At 42.6% G+C, this 6,762-nt stretch overlaps 1 pseudogene; it reads right to left on the bottom strand.

Moving 5' to 3' along the window:
• Positions 1-45: 45 nt before the first annotated feature.
• On the bottom strand, positions 46-6,697 carry LOC138099181 (ras-related protein Rab-18-B-like; annotated as a pseudogene).
• Positions 6,698-6,762: the final 65 nt, after the last annotated feature.

Genomic DNA, 6,762 nt, shown 5'->3' with positions numbered 1-6,762 from the left:
TTGTGTAGAAGAGTCACCCCCATCCATCTTCTCCACCCCTATCCATCCTCTCCAAGTGGCAGCTTTCATGGATGGTCCTGCCTGTGAGCATTGAGGTCCCATTCCTACTGCTACAAAAAAAAAAGAACTTTTCCCAGTCAGGTCTCTGCACTTGTCAGTGCTGCAGCCTGGTGGCCTCAGCAAAGGTACAAGGACTCCTTCACGTGCAGTGGACTGTCAGCTCTGCAACTCTGTTCCAGCAGAGCCACCAAAAGTAATTTGGCTTTTTAGAGAGGTAATTTGTGACAGATGTACCTTGATCCTATGAAAAACTGAGTGTAATATTTTAAAAACTATTTCAGTAACAGCATTTCAAACTAAGTCATTTTATGAAAATATTAAATGGCCAGATTGATCTCATCCTCAATCTGTATTTCAGGTTACAGAAAGATTATTTTAGTCTGCAAGACATAAATATGTTTAGAAGATTCAGATTTAATTTAAAGAAAACTAAGGGTCAGAATTTATTTAAAGCAAGGTTGCTATCCTAACATCTTAAAATATTTTGAATGGCTAGCAGTAAATAAAGCTGTGTGTTTGTTTTATGATCTAACATAATCAAATAGTAGAAACACGCATTAAGAGAAGCAAGGCACAAGTTACATATAAGGTACACCTTAAATTTTCAGTAATTTTAATGTAAGTTAGCAAAATACAATATTGCCATTAAAAGTGTAAAAGGTAAGAGATAACTTCATAATGGGATCGGTGACAGATTGATCCTAGTGGAAAGTCTTCCCATAGGCAGCACATTTCCTATTAAATTGAGTTTTATCACTGTGGTTGCTGGAAGAGGACGAGGGTGTGGGTTTGCAGAGCACCACAGTGAGTGCAAAACCCACAGCCAGGGTGTGAGGCAGCCCAAAGTGATGCCTGCATTTCACCCCTGATCCTCAAAGTGTGTGAGAACAGCAGAGGGTCACCTACAGGGCATTGTACAGGAAGTGGGGGATTGTCCTGACAAATGTTAGAAGATACATCCTCTTCATGACAACCCTAAAATTAACTAGTAAGTCAGCTACTATCTGGGGACATGTAGCAATTCTGACTTTTTAAAACCATTCAAAATAGGAAACTGTGTCCACTGCTCAGGGTAACTCCTGATGGCCAGCTACATTAAGGGAACTCGGGTGCCTAAAAGCCTCCCATGCCAGCCCAGGGAAGAGAAGCTTTTCAATAATATTCCAGAAGTATTACTTTATTTATGCTAAGGCAGGAATTCAGCAAAAGTCCATGCTGAATGTCATAAAGCAAGAGCTCAATGCTCTAAGCAGCACTATGATTAAATAGTGAAAAATCTGAGAGCTACCAGAAAAATACCTGCAGATAGCAGCAGTGCAGAAGGGAAGGAGAAACTGTATTTTGTTAATGAATAAAAATGTATTTTGCTAATGAGTTTGTGTTTTGGATCTGCACAACTGATGGCACGTCAACCATGGCACAGATGAGTGCTTGGAATCCCACCCCCACCCCTTTTTTTATTTTTTTTGAGTCCCCCCAGCCAGGCAGAACAGCCACCTGTACATTTAAGTAAGAGGACAGTAAGCCCCACATAAGCCTTCATCCTGCTGTGCTGAAGATTCCATTAGCTGGACTCCCTGCTTCTCTGTGCTCTTATCCCAAAGACTTGGTGTCTGCAGGATCTTTATGACTAATTCCTCAAAGGCATGTTGCACTCCTTCCTGTGTCTTGGCACTGGTCTCTGGAGGAAGGGGGGAAAAAAAACATATTTTATCTTATTTGCAGGGAGTATATTCCACTTAGTAAAAATTTCTTTTGGGACCACAGAGAAGATGGGAGTTTTTTAATGAGTGAGCCTCCTCTCCATTCTCTCTTACATTGAATAGGATAAACAGGAGTGCATCCCAGTCTGAAGCATCACATCTTTCCACCTAAAAGAAATCCACAGTTCCCCATTTTCTTCATGATGGAGAAATAGAAATGGTTCTCAGGTTGTGACAGTAAATCTAGAAAACAGTTATTCCATAATGAAGCTGAGAAGCAAAGAACAGAAAGGGAATTATATGCTGTCCCCCTATGTGTTTCAGTTTCTCCTAGAAACCTTTTCAAGAAGCTTTCTCTGTAGAAACTCAGTTTTTCCCCATCTTTATATCTTCACATTGTACATTTTACTGTTGCCCTAAGAATATTGTCTTTTATGTAGTTGCAACAGAAACCTGGAAATGAAAGATCAGACAAGGTCCTTGCTGACATCAATAAGGAGAAAAATTTCAGTCTTCTGTGCTCTGAATTAAAAAATCCTCCTAGTTTCAAGAGAATATGAAATCCATGTCTGTACAGTACATGCAGTAAATCTGTTTCAGAGAAAAGTGCTTCTAGTTGGAGTCAATGCAGAGCATCTCTGCAAAAAGTTGAAACCTACATCCAAGCATATTAATTACAGCAAAAGGAACCCATATTAATTAGGCATTAAACACATTAACCCATCAACCTGAAATACAATTGCACATTTGTGCTTGGCAATACCAAAATGAACATATGAACATGGAAGTTTTTCTCCCAGAGGTGCATACCTATAAAAAGCAGTGAGTGTTTCCTAGCAAACTGGAGCCCTTCTTTTCTCTCTACTTCACCATCAGGCTGCAGAGACAAATGAAGAACATGACTGAAATAAGCTACACTTGCCACTTTTAACAAGTACCCAGAAAAGTACCACTGCAGAAATGAGGTTTTGTTGAAAGGGAAGAATGTCTGTAAATATGTATTAATGAACTCAATTTTGCCACTCGATAGCTCACTGCCAGGCTGGCTGTTAGGGGGCCAAACTGAACAGCAGCAACATCAAACCACAGAATCACAGAATCTCCTGAGCTGGAAGGGACCCACCAGGATCATCAAAGTCCAGCTCCTGGCCCTGCACACCACAGCCCCAGGAACCACGCCATGTGCCAAATCAGCAGGAAATGAACGTGTTGCTATGTTCTGGCTCAACTAGAAGCAAGATACATGCCAGAAAGGCACAGCAGTTAAGTCAAAAAGGCCTACCAAAGGTTCTGAAGCTGGACACACTTGGAAGGGGGCAGAGGAGAACCCAGTTCAGAGAGCCACACTGAAAGCCTCTTGTTGCAAGGCAAGAGAAAAGCACCTCACTGGTCAATAGGCATCTAAACGTGTCAGAACACCCTAGAAACAAACAGCGAGCAGTGCACAGCCACATCATTGCACACTCTAGAGCCATCCAAAGAGCTAAGCTCCCCTTCCCCACCATGGGTCAAAACAGAGTCTGGTCAAAAAGCAAGCAGCTGCTGTGCTGCAGTTAACTTCAGGGTTAGACTGCAGCTTTTGGGCAGACCCTTGCACCATCTCATTGCAGTATCATCAACTGCATTCCTCCAGGAAAGTTTCCATTAAAATCTTTCACAATATCTGCTTCTAAAATGATAGAAGTAGAGCCTTCCCAACGAAGTTGCCCAGTATATTGCCTCCTCACACAACAGATGTGTTACTTACAGCACTTGTCTCACATTGACAGGCTCTGATGAGTAAATAATCCAGGGCAGAATGTAAAAGGATGCATTCCCAAACTGACCTTATCGGTTTTATTGCCAACCAACATCTTCACAGTGTTGCTGGTGGTGGTGGTGCACATTTCCAGCTCATTCAGCCATCTCTGTAGTCCTGTGAAAGTGTCTTTTCTTGTAACATCATACACTGAGAACAGAGGAAAAGGAGCTTTACAGCTGTAGAGTCTTGGACAATGTTTACTTCATTGTGACAGAACTTAGTCCACACTTCCTAACTACTGCCCAGAAAAAAACAAAACAGTACTGGAGAATTACAGAAAGAGGCATCAACCATATATTCTTCCCAGAGCTGGAACACACTGGGCTGTGCTCACCCAAAGTCACTTGAGGATTACAGAACACAAGCACCTCTGCAAGTGAAAATCAGACTTACCAAGAGAAATATTCTACCTGTTGGTAGTTCTGAATTGGGCCACACAGAATATTTTAAAACGGGTATTTTGTCACCTAATTTCATGTGTAAGTACATGCACACACTGCTGCTAAAAGCATGGACTGACTTAAAAGCTACTTTTGGGCACTGGTAACTTGATAACTGTAGCTACATAAATCACTAAGGTTTAAAAATCATAGTATTTTGTATAGCAAGGTAAGGGTTAGCCTTCACAAACCCTGAAATTGAGAATCCCTTTGTTTTCTAATTGCTGTTGTCACACAGAAAGGGCCTAGCTATCCATTACCTGTGCACAAACCTCAAGTGTTACCATAATCACATCAAAAGTGTCTGGGGGAAGAAAAAAAAGTGAAAACATCATGGGGAAAAGAACACAACACAACCCCTGATTAGCCTTATTACCAGAAAACCATCAAGGTAATAACTACAAAGCTAGTAATTCATCCACTCAACAGCTTGCAGCATGACATCTGTCTTTTTAATTTAAAATGTTTTGAAGCAGCAGTATTTCCTGCCAGTGGTTTTGCATACTCAAGTATTTGAGCTAATGAGCAGTAATGTTGTAAAAACCATAATTATTTCTCTGCTGTTCTCAGACAACCTCCTTTTGTAAGGACATGCACATTTAGGAGAAATAAAGACCATGATTTCTGTAATCATGCTTTTCTTCCATTTACTTCATACCTAAAACAACTCCTTGAGCTCCTCAGTAATAACTGGGAGTCAGAGTTCTAAAGCACTCCTGTCCTGCTGTGTCCTACAGGGTGAGGGGGAAAAAAATCCCAAACACACATCATCAAATACATTTAGAACAAAAAAAGGTATTTTAAACTAGACAAGATGAGCAAATTTAGAATTTTCCTGACCAGTAAGGATACATGAAACATTAAGCTACAAGAATGAGGAAAGCAGTCAAAAAACAGGAGCAAGAAATGGATAAGGGTAGAAAAGCATGGAGAGGACTTGACTGAAAGTCAAAAGGATAAGCAGACACCTGTAACGTGAGTTAGACAATAGGAAAGTAAAAGGGACTCTAGAGAAATCCATAAAAGGCAAGCAGCCACAGCTAGGTGTAAATCCAGCTGAACTGAATGAGGTGAGGAGTAACTGATTTTCCAGTGACAGACTCTGCAGGAAAGGAGACAGAGAGGTTCCAAACATCTCCCGTTGCTCCTCCACCACAAGGAAGACAAATCTAGTTAGAACTACTTCAAGACTGCTGTGAACCTAAACAGGTAAGAAATTTAAAATCAGTAGTTTCATTCAGTTATTACTGCAGTACGTCTCACTTAAACTCATGAATAAATTAGAATAAGCAGGGTACTAAGTACAATATGAAATTCAAAAAAAACCTCAAAACAATAAGGAGGCAACCAATCACACAAATATTTTTGAAAAAAATTTATTTCCTTTTATGTACAGTTTACAATTGATAGACTAACAGCTATATTGTAATTTATTTATTCTTTGTTTTAAAAAAAAACCCCTGAAATTGGGAATATAAATACCTAATTCAATTCATTGTTACTAAGGGGATTGTACTTTAGGCCCAATTTCTTAATTAGTAATGGCGTTTTCTTTCTCGAATACCTATGACCATACACATAAAATCTCTCCTTCCTAAGGCTTTTTCATTCCCCTTAGAAAAATTAAGTGTTTGTTTTATATTATAAATAATCCTGATCACACAGCTACAATCTGATTTCAGTCCGCAGATGCTGAAAATACAGCATCAGGAAGTTCAGGACAAACACTCGAGCTTCCCACTAAATCGGAATGAACCTTTAAAAAGTTCAAGAACAAGGGGTTCTTTGGGGTTTTTTGCATGCTTTTAACCAAAATAAAGCATCTGGTGTAGTACACACACACAGAGTTGCTACACAGCCCCTACAGGCAATCATCCAACTCGTTACCCACAGCAGCGCCTTTCTGCGCTTTACTCGGCCGTGCTTCTGGCTCCCACAGGCACGGAACGCCTGCCAGCATCTTCAGAAGATAACACTTCCCAGAGCCTTGGAGAAACAGCAGGACAGAGTAGTCAAAGCCTCTACCAGAACTGAAGGAAGTCCCAAATTTTGACTAATGAAGCCTTTAGAAGTGGGGGGTTTTTTGCCTGCAGCTACTGCTGTACGATCATGACAGGCGCTCATTCTACACGCATTGCAGCCTAAGTACATAATCTCGACATGCAGAAGACTTTAGCAAAGAGAGAGGAGGAGGAGGAAGAAGAAAGAGGAAGGGGAAAAAACGCACAAAAAGAAGCTCCTGAAGCTTGTACATCTCTCAAAACCCAACATATCCCCATCTGTCCGGAACAAGACCTACCCATACGGCCAGCTGTACTGCACGGCCCTCCACAACCATTTTCTTCACTTTAAAATCAACACCTAAGACGTAAGAAGGAGAGGCTCGTCAGCAGAACTGCCGAACGCCCGTCCTGGCAGCCGCCTCCTGCCGCCCTCCCGATCCCGGCTCCCCTCGGGAGCCCAACAAGAACAGCCCCAGCCCGCGGGCGGACCCCGGGCTCACCGACGGTGGGTTCCAGACGCGGCTCAAAGGCGCCGTCCGTGAACCTCCGCAGGAGGCTGCGGGGAGAGAAACCGCGGCCTCAGCCCGGGAGCGCTCGGGGCCCCCCGTGCGGGCCGCGGCAGCCCCTGGACTTCCCCACAGCGCTGTCTCCGACCAGCAGCAGCTTCAGGGTGAGGCCTGCAGGCTCCATCCCCGCACTGCACCGGGCCGGGAGCCGTGTCGGAGCGGCGACGGCCAGCACTGCCCGCCCGGAGA

Source organism: Aphelocoma coerulescens, chromosome 27 (assembly GCF_041296385.1).
Source record: "Aphelocoma coerulescens isolate FSJ_1873_10779 chromosome 27, UR_Acoe_1.0, whole genome shotgun sequence".
Taxonomy (NCBI): Eukaryota; Metazoa; Chordata; class Aves; order Passeriformes; family Corvidae; genus Aphelocoma; species Aphelocoma coerulescens.
The sequence above is the reverse complement of the archived record's forward strand: the minus strand, read 5'-3'. Positions and strand labels throughout refer to the sequence as shown.